Source organism: Panthera tigris, chromosome C2, assembly GCF_018350195.1.
Source record: "Panthera tigris isolate Pti1 chromosome C2, P.tigris_Pti1_mat1.1, whole genome shotgun sequence".
In the NCBI taxonomy this organism is placed as follows: domain Eukaryota; kingdom Metazoa; phylum Chordata; class Mammalia; order Carnivora; family Felidae; genus Panthera; species Panthera tigris.
In genome coordinates this window covers 41,874,419-41,887,859 of record NC_056668.1, presented here as the reverse complement: position 1 = coordinate 41,887,859, position 13,441 = coordinate 41,874,419, and the positions used below count along the sequence as shown (strand labels likewise).

The window sequence follows — 13,441 nt, the reverse complement described above, 5'->3', positions numbered from 1 at the left end:
AAGATTTAGAAAAATTTCATCTCCAGATATCACATACATTTCTATCAGTAGTTGATTTTTTACAAATTCCTAACTTACGTTTTTCTTAATTTTGAAATGTCAAGCAATGTTATGCTATAGTATCTTATTTAGTGCCATCTTTCAAGAGCTATTGATCTCTCGGTTTTCTGTTTAAATACCTGATTTTGCTGGCTTTAATAATTTGATAAAAACAATGATTACCTAAAATAAAATAATGCTGGTATTTTTATATTGTAGGACTACTTTAAAAATTTCATACAAAATTTGCCCACGCCAATGTCTACACTGCACAAAGGATTACAATAACTGACTACAGTAAGTCAAATATCTTATTCATCATGCTCTCTTTAGGATATAATATTAATAGCTAGCACATCACATAGCCAGATTTATATTTTCCATTTAGACAGGCATACTGATTATAAATTCAGTGTTTTAATTTGTCCTGGGTGTGAAATGTACTTATATATTATTTCTAAAACCAAAAATAATGATCTTGTTGAGAAGCACTGGCATTATCTCTTCTCAAAACAGTCGACAAGAACCTGTCTTCTTCTTCTTCTTTTTTTTAATCCCGTCTCCTTTGGGAATGTAAAGCTATTACACAGTTGTCTCAGCTGCTACTTGGCATTCCAACCGGATCCTTGAGCTGCCAGACATTTCTAAATCCCACTCTCTCCGCTCTCCCCAAGTAGTTAACGGTTGGAGTACGGCACCCATAAGCTGCATCTCTCAAGGGGCCATCCGGCTGACGGCAGCAGGAACAGGCCAGCCCGCTGCTCAGGTCTCTCCATGAAGACCTGAGCACACTTGCAAGTTGACATGCATCCAGCCATCAAACTCACTGGACTTCTCAAAGGCCAATTTATATTCCAGAGTTGTTCCTCTAAGGCATTGCTCCAGGACAGAAATATTCCAAATCCTCAATCCAGAAATTTTAAAACCTCCTGAAGCTTGTAGCGGCACTATGTGTGGCAATAAATAATATTTTTTTTCCAACAGAAATGATGAAATGTCCCTCTCAGTACTTTAAATGCTTTGCAAAGGTTTCAAATGGCCAGTGTTAGCTTTTTGGAGGCGATGGCTTCCAATGTATAAAAAGGGATAGGGTGCTCTTTTCTTCATTTAATCAAATGTGTGTGTGTGTGTGTGTGTGTGTGTGTGTGTGTGTGTGTGTAAGCTTGCGCAAACACAAAAGTCTGAGGCAGGAAACCAAATTAAAAAACCTGTTATGTTGTGTTGAATGTTAAAGTGACCAGGAACTTGTCTTTGAGATCTATATTAACAGACATTTTATAAGAAGGAAAAGTTAATATGCCCCTGGAGCTACTATTTAAATGACTTTAGCTTTATGGTCTTTTAATGTGGGACCTTTCAGCCTGGAAATGAGGTGGATTTTCCATCCTCTGACTTAAATCTCACAGCAGGGTAGCTTCCCCACTATCCTTGGAGCAGCTGTTAGTAGCAGGAGGAAAAGTGTCCTGCAATAAAATTGATTGCTTCAACCCACACTGCTCTCCAGCCCTCCACAGCTCTACTTTTTGTTGGGTCTCTTCGCACCTGCTCCCCGAAGCACCAGATCTTATCTCCAATTGGTCTAAATGCAAATTCCAAAAAGAGAATGGATGCCCAGAAAAACCATAAGGTGGTTTCGTGAGAATTGTGAGGAATTGAGTGCCTGTTATTGCTGAGGTCTTTATGAAGATAACAGGAAAGGTCTGCCAAGGCAGGGGTTTTATTGTGATTAAGATCTTAGTTCTAAATCAAGACATGGCAGCCGGTATTCCTAAATCATTCCTGTGTAGACACTAGGGAGAAGGACAGAATGCATTAAGTGAATTTCCAGCAATATTGAGCCTAACAAATTTCCCTGGTCTTCCTGGAAGCCTCACATGCGGATAAGTAACACCTACTTGATATTTCCTTTCAGATTCCTGAGGATCAGTTGTCAACCTTTTGAAATGTCCCTTTCAGTAGAAGACAGGAGCTGGTATTGTCATAATTTGGTAACATAAGAGACGCAGTTCAGCCTTAAGTGTCAGGAGTGATTGGTGTGATGGCAAATTGTTAATCTTAATTTTAAAATGCCACAATTCTTCATTTTAGCAATTAATAACTGTCACTGAGTCTTTATACATGGGACTCTGGTTGTACCTTACTCCAATTTGATGTTAAAAGAATATTCAAATCAACTTGCAGACAACTTTTCCTGATGAAATACCCTGAATTATTAATTCTTATCATAATGCAGTCTATGTGTTGCTGTATCGTTCTTAAAGATATATAATGCGATTTGTACATACATTTATTTCGTTGTTTTTTGTTGTTGTTGTTTGGATCACTCTTAGGATATTATGAAATTGGGAAAGCTAATTAAATGTAGCCATCATATGTAACTTTTAAAATTTTCTACCAAGAATTTGGATATTTGGAACAACTTATCCCTTCCCATGCCATGTTAGTGAAATGTAGTTTTCAATTTTTTTTTTTAAGAAAAATATCTTCCAAGTTTGGAGTTAAAACCATTTATTCTAGAAAAAGCCATCATGAACTACACAGTAGTTGGCCAAGCCAAATACAGTGATGAAATAATTAGTGGGAGAAATATGTATCCAGTTTAGAAGAGAGACATAGAGTTTATTTCCACTTCAAGGAGAACTATCTGTCTAAAACAGTACAATTTTGCCACTTGGTAAGAACCAAAGGACACACGAAGTGTTAGATGGAAAATTATAGATACTGACTTGACCAGGGTTGTTAATATTACTCCTAAGGCACTCTGTTTGGGAGTTCCTTGCACAAAACAGTGGGATTTCAGCAAAGATAATTTGACCATTGACAGAATTATGTCACTCCTAAGACTGTCCAATTTAGGAAGTCATTATTTGCCACAGTTCTTGCTTAACAGACAACTCAGCAGGTTGCTTTGCTCCAGATAATTTCACATTCATTTTCACTGAAGTGTTTGTATTAAAGGATGAATGTGCTGATATATTCAAACATAGAATGTGAAAATACAGATCATTCTGTATTTTAATATGTTATTAAACTAGTTTATGTAAGACAACCACAGATTATGCAATTTCATGTTAAGTTCAGAACAAGAATATTCAGAGGTATCGGAACACAAAAATATCTATTTGTTAATAAAAATGTGATTATCTGATTTCTGAGGAACAGACAATGCTACTATAGAATCTCCTCATTGAAAACCATAAAATAGAATATGAGAAATTGACTGACTTAAGCCTACTTAAACAAAAATTTACTAGATCTATTATTCCAATGCCAATTTCAATGAAAAAGAAAATCAGTAGTGTAGTAGATTGGAGTAAGAATATTGGTAAGGTGAAATGGATAGGAAGAGTTGGGTTTGTTAGAAGGAAATAGCTGTGTGTTTCACCAGAATGTTTTCAAAATTTAGCCCACTTCAGGCCATATTTACTTCTGGACATTAAAGGATATGACCCTTCTGTCAAGGTCTATAAGGGGAAGCTATTTCTAATAATTATCTATTGCTACATTACAAATTTTATCTTGAAATGTTAGGACTGAAAACAGCAAACATTTATTCTCTTATACTTTCTATGGGTCAAAAATTTGAAGATGGTTTAGCTGGATGGTTCTAGGTCAGAGTCAAGTAAAGTTTTTGGCTGTGGCTACTATCATCTGAAAATTTGACAAGGGCTATAGGATTCACTTCCAATAGGTCTTAGTTATATAACTTTTGGCAGAAGGTCTCAATTCCTTGATGTTGTTACTGCTTTTTGTTTGTTTTTTATTTTTATTTAAAAAATTTTTATTTATTAATTTTTTTTGGCAGAAGGTTTCAGTTCCTGGCCACATGGACATTCACATAGGGTTACTTGAGTGGCCTCTTGACATGGCGTCACCAGAACCACTAATTCAAAGGAGAGTAGAAATTGCAAAGTCCTTAATTATCTAACCTTGTAAGTCACACATGGTCACTTTTCCATAGCCTATTTGATAAAAGCAAGTTGCCAATCCAGCCCACACTCAAGGGGAAGACAATTAAACTCTACCTCTTAAAGAGAAGTATATCAAAGAATTTGTGGATATATTTTAAAACTCCCACCTTATACTTTCATTTTACCTAAAATTTTCTAAGTGATACTTTGTCTTATCTCAATGTATTTTCACCATTGCTGTCTTTAGTCATTGTTCCCAAAGCTCAGATAAAATGCTACCTTCAAATGAACTGAAAAAGCACAATTTCACAATGAGGGCTTTCATATGTAAAGAAACAAAATTCCCAATTGAAATATTAAAATGTCAAAGGAAATTTGAAAACATATCAGGTAACATATCTGACTCACTGGAAACATAGATGTATAAGCCATAAAATATTGAATGTGAGCCCTCAGAAAAATAAAAAAAAATCTTTCATAAAAAATCAGTGTGAAACATGTATTTTCTATAGATAACAGACACAAAATAACATGTTAAACTCTTTAAGTATTATTATTTGATAAACCATATTTTAAGGTTATAGTTGTTTGAATACAACTGCCTCAGAAAAGGATACATCCAATTTTGTTTAGGACTCAGTCTTGCATAAAATCACTCAATGTGAGAGTGTTCAAAGGCATTAAAACCCAATAATTCTAAAAGTATTTTCCCCACCAAATTAAAGGTTAGCAATTAATCCTCTTCTTAAATGCTGTGTTTAAAGATAGAATCACCTTGAAAGATATTAGGTTTTCACCTCTTTTTCTATTATTCAATCATGAATATAGTATCTGTGTCCTTCCAAATTTTAAAACCATGCAATGTTATTTAAATGATTTATAATGCATTTAGAGGTATGATTAATAAACATTTTTGTAAGATTGTAATTTGATATATTACGCTTTTTTTTTTTTTTTTTTTGAGAGAGATAGAGAGTGCTCATGAGCAAGAGACAGAGAGAGAATGGGAGTGGGAAAGAAAGAAAGAGAAGCACGGCTCTCTGGAAGCAAGGCTTGTGCTCATCTGAATGGGAACTTGAACTCATGAAATGAAATCATGAACTGAGCCCAAGTCAGATGCTTAACTGACTGAGCCACCCAGGTGCCCCTGATATATTAAGCTTTTAAATATAGTGTTTTCAGGGGCACCTGGGTGGCTCAGTCGGTTAAGCAGCAGACCCTTGGTTTCAGCTCAGGTCATGATCTCACAGTTCCTGGGTCCAGGCCCCACGTTAGGCCCTGTGTCATGTTCTGCACTGACAATGTGAGGCCTGCTTAGGATTCTCTCTCTCTTTCCCTCTCTCTCTCTACCACCCCACCTCCCGTGCCCCTTGTGTGCATGTTCTCTCTAAAAGATAAATTTTAAAACGTTTAAAAACACCTGTGTTTTCAGGGGCACCTGGGTAGCTCAGTTGGTTAAAACATTTGATTCTTGATTTTGTCTCAGGTCATGATCTCACAGTTCATGACATTAAGCTCCGCACTGGGCTCTGTGCTGAGAGTACAGAGCCCGCTTGGGGTTCTCTCTCTCTCTTTCTCTCTCTCTCCCTCTTTCTCTCCCCAACCCTGCATCCACTCTCTTTCTCTCAAAATAAATAAATAAACTTCAAAAAAAAAATAGTGTTTCCACAAACAATTTCTATATGTATAAGAATAATTTCACCAATTTTATATAGGCCAGAATTTTATATTTCTAAGTGGAATTTCTATTATTTTTCATATCTACACAAGAATCGAAGTTATATTAAAAATTAACGAAAAAGATTTCAACTGTCATCAAGATCACAAATTATGTTTGTTAATTCATTTTGTGTGTGTGTGTTGGGGGGGGATTGGGAAGTGAGAAAAAAGCAAAATATTACAGATAATGTGGAAGTTTGTTTTTTAAATGTACCATTGGCTTACAGTCCAAACAAGATGGCATTGGACCTGTTTCTCCCTGCTAAATCCAACTCATAAACTTGGACACAGTTAAAGTGACAACTCAAGGAGAATTCTAAAATGTGGCAAGAAAAAGACAAACAGGTATGAAACTCCAAGACTAGAGGAAACACACAGTGGCAGGATGTCTGCCTCCCCGACAGAGAAGGTCACTCCAGCCTAGTGCTTTCTGACCCCATCTTAGCAACAGAAGCAGCCCAGGTAACCTCATCCTTCTTCCATATCCAAAGGGAGTCCCTCTGACAGTATCAGGTGAGTTGGACACCATCCACAAAGGGGATTGATAGACAGCTCCCCCTACCAGTAAGCGGTCCTGAGACTCCTTTCTTCACCAAAGGATACTGAGGCAGTGGGAAGGATTGGCAATAGGAACACAGATACAGCAAATGATCTAGTCTGAAAAGCCACTTTATTCCTCTGGGCCTGTCTCATGGAGATACTACAGCATGTGGGCAGAATGGGCAGGAAAGACCCAGTCAAAATAAATAGGTGTGTTAGAGATCCTCTTTGTCTCCAAAGGCATGAGACTCCTCACCCACAGACATGGGGCAGGTAGGCAGAACCAGCAAGAAGGAAGTGCTTTCGGCATGTAGCTGGGCATCAGAAGCCTCTTTGACCCCATGGGTGTGAGACTCCTTTCCCTGTCCAGAGATACCAGGGCAGCCAGGGACATAAGTAAGAGGGAACCCCCCAATATCTTTCATCCACTAGTCACCTTGGGTGGCAGGGGTACTCCTTGCACCCCCACAAGGAATACTAGAAAGAGACAAGTGGGAGCCCCAGTGGCATCAGAAAAATCAAGCAGACCAAAATAATACCACAGAAGCTCTGAAAATTAAACTGACATTGGAATCAAAACACGCAAAAGGAGACCAAGAGCTGGGTGAACCCAAACAAGGTGATTGCCTGCTAAAATAAAATGTTTAAATAAGACCTAGAATCTCCTAACAAAACAGATGAAGTGTCCATGATCTAATTGAAAATCACCTGTCTTACTAAGAAACAAGAAAGTCACAACTTGAATGAGGAAAGATGTTAACTGATGCCAAAACTGATATGAATCAGATGCTTGAATTATCTGGCAAGGATTGTAAAGAGCATTTATAAAAACCCTTTATTGGTCAATTACACATTCTTTGGAAACAAATGAAAAACATATAGAAAGATTTCAACAAAAAGTAGAAATAGTAAAAGATCGCCAAATGGAAGATGTAAGATGGAAAAATATAATAATCATAATAACAATTAAAAAAAACCCTTGCTGGATAGGTTCAACAGTAGATTGAAGGGACAAAGGATAATAATCAGTGACCTTGAAGAAAAATGAATGAAATATACCCAATTTGAAAAACAGACATAAAACAGACTGGAAAAAGTTGAATAGAGACTTGTATCTGTGAGACAGTAACAAAAAATCCAATATTTATATCATTGGATTCCCAGAGAGAAGAAAGAAAATGAGGCTGAAAGAATATTTGAAGAAATAATGTTTGAAAAATCCCACATTTTGGTGATAGATACAAACCTACAGATTCAAGAAGCTGAGCAAACCTCAAATAAGACACACCTCCTCCCCTCCCCCCAGACCCACACCGGACACACCGTAATTTATTTTTGAAAACTGAAAACAAAAGAAAAAGTCTTGAGAGCAAAGGGAAACAACACTTACTTAACGGAAAAACCAATTTATACTACGATGAATTTCTCATTTGAAACCGTGGGGGCCAAAAGGAGGTAGGTGGCACATTTTCAAGTGCTGAGAGAAAAGAATGGTCAGTCATGAACTTTATATCCAGTGAAACATATCTTAGGGAATGAGAGGAAAAGATATTGAATGGTGAAGGGAGAACACGGGAATTTGTCACTATCAGACTTACTCTTAACATTTCAAACAGAAAGAAATGAGAAAAGAATCCTGGAGCATCAGTAAAAAAGAAAAAAAAAACAAAGGAAAGTGAAAAATTATGGGTACATACAATGGACATCCTTTATTTCATAAATTTTATAAGTCATATTTGATGAGTAAAATTACTCTAAACAATGATATTTAAAGATGGGGAGAGTGAAGATCTACCTAAATGGAAATGAGGTTTCCACATTTCAAAGTGGTAAAGTGTTGTTACCAGCAGACTGCTTGCTTTGAGTTACATTTGTATCAAATTAGGTCACAGTTAATAATTGCCTAAAATGTAAATTGTCTATACCAATAAAAAACCAGAGACTAATCAGTGGATTAAAAGAAATAATGACACAATTGTACACTGTTTACATAAAATTCACTTCAAATTTAGTCAGTTGAAAATAAAATGATGGAAAAACACTATGCAAACAATAAAATTAAAAATAAGATTAGTTATACTAATATTACAGTAGACTTCAGAGCAAGGAAATTACCATAGACAAAGAGGGGCAATGTACAATGGTAAAAAAAAATAATCCGTCAGGAAAACATAATGATACCAAATGTGCATGCACAAAATATCAGGCCCTCAAAATACATGAAACAAAAACTGATAGAACTGAAATGAGAAATAGACAAATTTACAGTTATCAATGGGGGCTTCATAGTCCCCTTCTCAGCTACTGATAGAAATACTATGGGAATGCCAGCTGGTGCAGCCACTGTGGAAAACAGTATAGAGATTTCTCAAAAAACTAAAAATAGAGCTACCCTACGACCCAGCAATTGCACTACTAGGTATTTATCCAAGGGATACAGGTGTGCTGTTTTGAAGGGACACATGCACCCCAATGTTTATAGCAGCACCATCAACAATAGCCAAAGTATGGAAAGAGCCCAAATTGTCCATCGATGGATGAACAGATAAAGAAGATGTGATATACATATATATATATGCTTTGAGTTACATTTGTGTGTGTATATATATATATATATATATATATATATATATTGGAGTATTACTCAGCAATCAAAAAGAATGAAATCTTGCCATTTGCAACTACGTGGATGGAACTGGAGAGTATTATGCTAAGTGAAATTAGTCAGTCAGAGAAAGACAAATATCATATAACTTCACTCATATGAGGACTTTGAGAGACAAAACAGATGAACATAGGGAAGGGAAACAAAAATAACATAAAAACAGGGTGGGGGACAAAACAGAAGAGACTTATAAATATGGAGAACAAACAGAGGGTTACAGGAGGGGGTGTGGGAGGGGGGATGGACTAAATGGGTAAGGGGCACTAAGGAATCTACTCCTGAAATCATTGTTGCACTATATGCTAACTAATTCGGATGTAAATTAAAATAAATTAATTAATTAAAAAAATTAAAAATTAAAAAAAAAGAAGCAAAGTCTAGATACAAATTCTTGATGATTTATTGCCATAGGTGGCTCCACAAAAGGTAAATTACTTAAAATTCTTGAAGTTTATTTCCAGAATAATAAAGTTAATGAGTTTGGAGGAAAAAAAAAAAGAAATACTAGACAAAAAATCAAGACAAGATAAAGAAGATGTGAGCAGTCAACCAACAACAAATATATATATATATATACATATATATGTATATGTATATATATATATTCTGATCACTTATGGAACATTCACTAAAATAATGTGGGCCATAAAAATCCTCAACAAATTTTAAAGTTGAAATAATGTAGAAGTGTTCTCTGATCAGAATGTAATCAAACGAGAAATCAGTAATAGGAAAAAACAGGAAATGCTCTAAACACATAAAAATTAAATAGCATTTCCAAATAACCTATAAGTATAAGAAATGTAAAAAAATACATAGAACTTAATGAAAACAAAAACATGATTTATCAAAGTACATAAGATGCCACTAAAGCAGTGTTAAAAGAAAAACTTATGCAGTAATAAGTACTTGAATTAGAAATAGGGAAAGCTTTCAAATCAATAACCTAAGTTCTTACCTCAAGAAACTAGAAAAAGAAAAGTAAAATAAATCCAAAGCAAGCAGAAGAAAGGAAATAATAAAGATAAGAGCATAAATCAATGAAATTGAAAATAGTAAAATAATAAAGTTAATGAAGCAAACTGTTCTTTTTAAAAAAAATCACTAACAGTAATAAAAATAAAAAGTGAGAAAGGAAAAATTGTCAATACAAGGAATGAAATATTGGATATCATTACAGATCCTGCAGCCTTTAACAAATGAACAAGGGGATAGTATTACCAACTGCATGCTAAAAAATTAGGTAACTTAGAAGAAATAGAATACTCAGCAATAAAAAGAAAAAGTACTTATATATGGAACAACTTGGGTGACTCTAGAGATTTATGCTGAGTTAAAAAAAACCAATCCTTAAAGGTTACATACTTTGTAATTCTATTTATGTAACATTTTTGAAATGACAAAATTCAAAAATGCAGGACTCATTGGTTGCCAGGGAATAAGAATGGTGGAGAGTAGGTGGGTGTGATTCTAATAGTAAACTAGGAAGAACACTTTTGGTGGTGGAATTGTTCAGTTTCTTGACTGTTGGTGGTAGATACACGAGTCTGTATGTGTGAAATAATATAGAGAAGAAAATACACACATACATAAATGAGTAAAGTAGAACTGGGAAAATCTGAGTAAGACTAGTGGATTATATCAATGTCAATGACATGATTCAAAATGTTACCAAGGAGGGGCACCTGGGTGGCTCAGTCGGTTAAGCGTCCGACTTCGGCTCAGGTCTTGATCTCCTGGTCCCTGAGTTCGAGCCCCGCGTCGGGCTCTGTGCTGACAGCTCAGAGCCTGGAGCCTGCTTCAGATTCTGTGTCTCCCTCTCTCTCTGCCCCTCCCATGTTCATGCTCTGTCTCTCTCTGTCTCAAAAATAAATAAACGTTAAAAAAAAAAATTAAAAAAAAAACAAAAACAAAATGTTACCAAGGAAGAACCTGGGTAAAGGGTACACAGGATCTCCCCATATTATTTTTTACAATAGCAAGTCGATCTATAATTTTCTTAAAATCTCAATTATATATGTACTGTTGTTAAAATTTTTACAATAGCCATTATCTTTAGACATGCCATTTTAACCATTTTTTTTTTCATCCTGATGCCATGATTTTCTACTTCTTATTCTACCTATTTTATCTCTCTCTTCCGTCTTCTAGTTCACTCCTATTTTTGGTTCTATATTATATTTTTTCTTCTATTTTCAAGATTATAAAGACTACATATGAAACATTTTAAATAGAAAAAAGTATTAGATGAAACTCTTGAATATAGCTATTGCAAAAAATGTAACATTAATATCTGGTTAATATTTCAAAATACAGAATTCTTATTACTTTTCAACTTGAGATCCATTTATATTGCCAAGAAAATTTTGTAAAATAGTCCTGGCCAAGTTTTATAAAGTGAGTATCAGTACATACTACCGATATGTTTACTCTCTTTGGGGGAAATTATCATTACTGTCGTTTCACTGCCAAGATACCATTATTTATTGTTTATCTTAATGGAAAAGAAAAAAGAACATTTATGCAAGTTAAAACAGCCAGCATGGAAACTCTGGTTTGGCAAAATTCCAATTGTGACCATTTTCTTGTCATGTGATCCATAATAAAATGCTGTGCTTCTATTTAACATTTTAGTCAGTGAAGGGCCACTGATGGCTTTGGAACAGTGATGTATCATAATTCATATTTGTGGGCTCAACATGAATGAAGAGAGGGAGAGAGTCCACTTAGGAGGCTGTTGTTTAAGTGCATAAAAAGAGGATACTCCATAGGCAGTACAAACTATGATTATTATTTTTTTTTTGGTAAGATCAAATTTATTTCCAGATTCTCATTTAAAACATGTTATTGTTACTTGTTTAGGCTGTACAGTAATTTGAGTAGTTGAAAATTAATACATTCATATTGTTATGTAGGATAAACAATAATGTAAATGCTGAAATGCATATATCTTGGAGATGATTAATGTGGTTTAATCCTGCCTGAACATCAAATACTGATTTATATTAAAAGATTTATGGGTATTCCTTAAAAGATCAAGAATTTTATAGCTTATAACTCTCCTCTTGTTAATGTTTAGGGAGTGCAAAAAATGCTGTGGAAATTTCCACCCTTTGTTTATAATGCTTGTTTGCAAGAGAACCATGGAAACTTCATTCACAAGGTTAAAAAACCTGCAGTCTTCCCTGGAAGATTTAGCGTGAAGGGAGGAAAGAGAGCCTAACTTGTTTCCCATTGTAACCCAGTCCTTCTCTTCTTCTTTGAAATCCAGGCAAATTAGACTTAAACTCTACCTATGTATGTTTACTGGCTCAAAACCATCCCCAAATTCTCAGGCCTACTTCCTTGTAAAGTTCCATCTTCTAATTTAATCATCATGGTCATGGTCATGGCAAAGCCTTCTTTGATGCAAGATTCTCCCTGCTGCTGGTCACCCCTGCAAGTACAGCACAGTCACATAATTTGACTTTTTTTTCTCATGGGTTATAGCCTACTTAGAAAGCCCACCCTTTTGCACCTTTATCATTTAGGGGTAAAAATAGGGCTTCTTGGTTAAGTTCTTGATCACCTGATATGTAGAAGTTATTAAATCTGATAGCCCTGTACACATCATGCACCATTTCCCTAAGCCTGCTTAATGGAGGCAGAAGATTTAATATTAGATATTTAACTGTGTTTTTGTATATTTTGATGGAAACATAGTTATTCACATACTTTATCAAGTTTCCAAATGATGTACTAAATGGTATGGACACCAAGTCATTGACTCTGAATTGATCTAAAACACATATGTTCTCAGACATAGACACATATTTGTGGTCTGGAGTGTTGAAAGTTTGAGAAAGCTTTTGGTGCAGCCAGAAACCCAATGCAGTGGAAGCTGGATTATGTTACTGTGGGGCAGTGAGCAATTATTTGCTTAAACTCAGGGCTGCATGGGCTGAACCGACCAACCGCCCTGATTCCTCAGCCTAAGAGGGGTTAATACTAGCAAAGTTCTGGGTTCCTCTAACATGGAGGATGGTGGAGATCAGCAGATGTCAGACTTGCCCCTGATGATACATCAGATCTACTGGCACTGTTTGCCAATTGTGCCAGTTAATTGGAGGGAAAAGTACAGAGACCAGGTCTTGGAATGTGGACCTGTGTAGGTAGTCTAATCAAGAATATGAGATAAAACGTGGAGGAGCTTGTATGATAGTCTAGAGAGGACCACGGACTTTGCAGCTGACCATCAGTTCGAATCCTAGTTCTGACAATATCTGTGTCACTTTGCACAAAATATTTACCTTCTTTATGTTTCTTCTTCTTCTTCTTCTTTTAACAATGGCATTTCACATGATTATTATGAAGATTAAAGGAGTTCACATATGTAAACCACTGAGGACATTTGCCTGGTATGTTTTAAGCCCTATGTCAGCATTTTAGACTATTATTTAAAAAATGCACAAGATATATCTTCATTCTTACACTTTTCTATGTGTAGGACAGAACTCATCATTTAAACTTACTATTTCACAATAATTCAAACATCTATTTACTTTTTTTGTAACAGATTTTTTTTAAG

At 35.4% G+C, this 13,441-nt stretch overlaps 1 long non-coding RNA gene across 5 annotated transcripts in view; it reads left to right on the top strand.

Moving 5' to 3' along the window:
- Positions 1-13,441, top strand: part of LOC122242042 — a 129,480-nt gene that overhangs the window by 64,727 nt on the left and 51,312 nt on the right. For 2 of the 5 annotated variants that reach the window (XR_006222189.1, XR_006222190.1), the window contains exons 3-4: positions 259-336; positions 1,952-2,011. This is a non-coding gene — a long non-coding RNA (uncharacterized LOC122242042). Of the gene's footprint in view, positions 1-258; positions 337-1,951; positions 2,439-13,441 lie in introns of those variants that run through there. The other 3 variants (XR_006222188.1, XR_006222187.1, XR_006222186.1) reach the window with 3 other exon arrangements.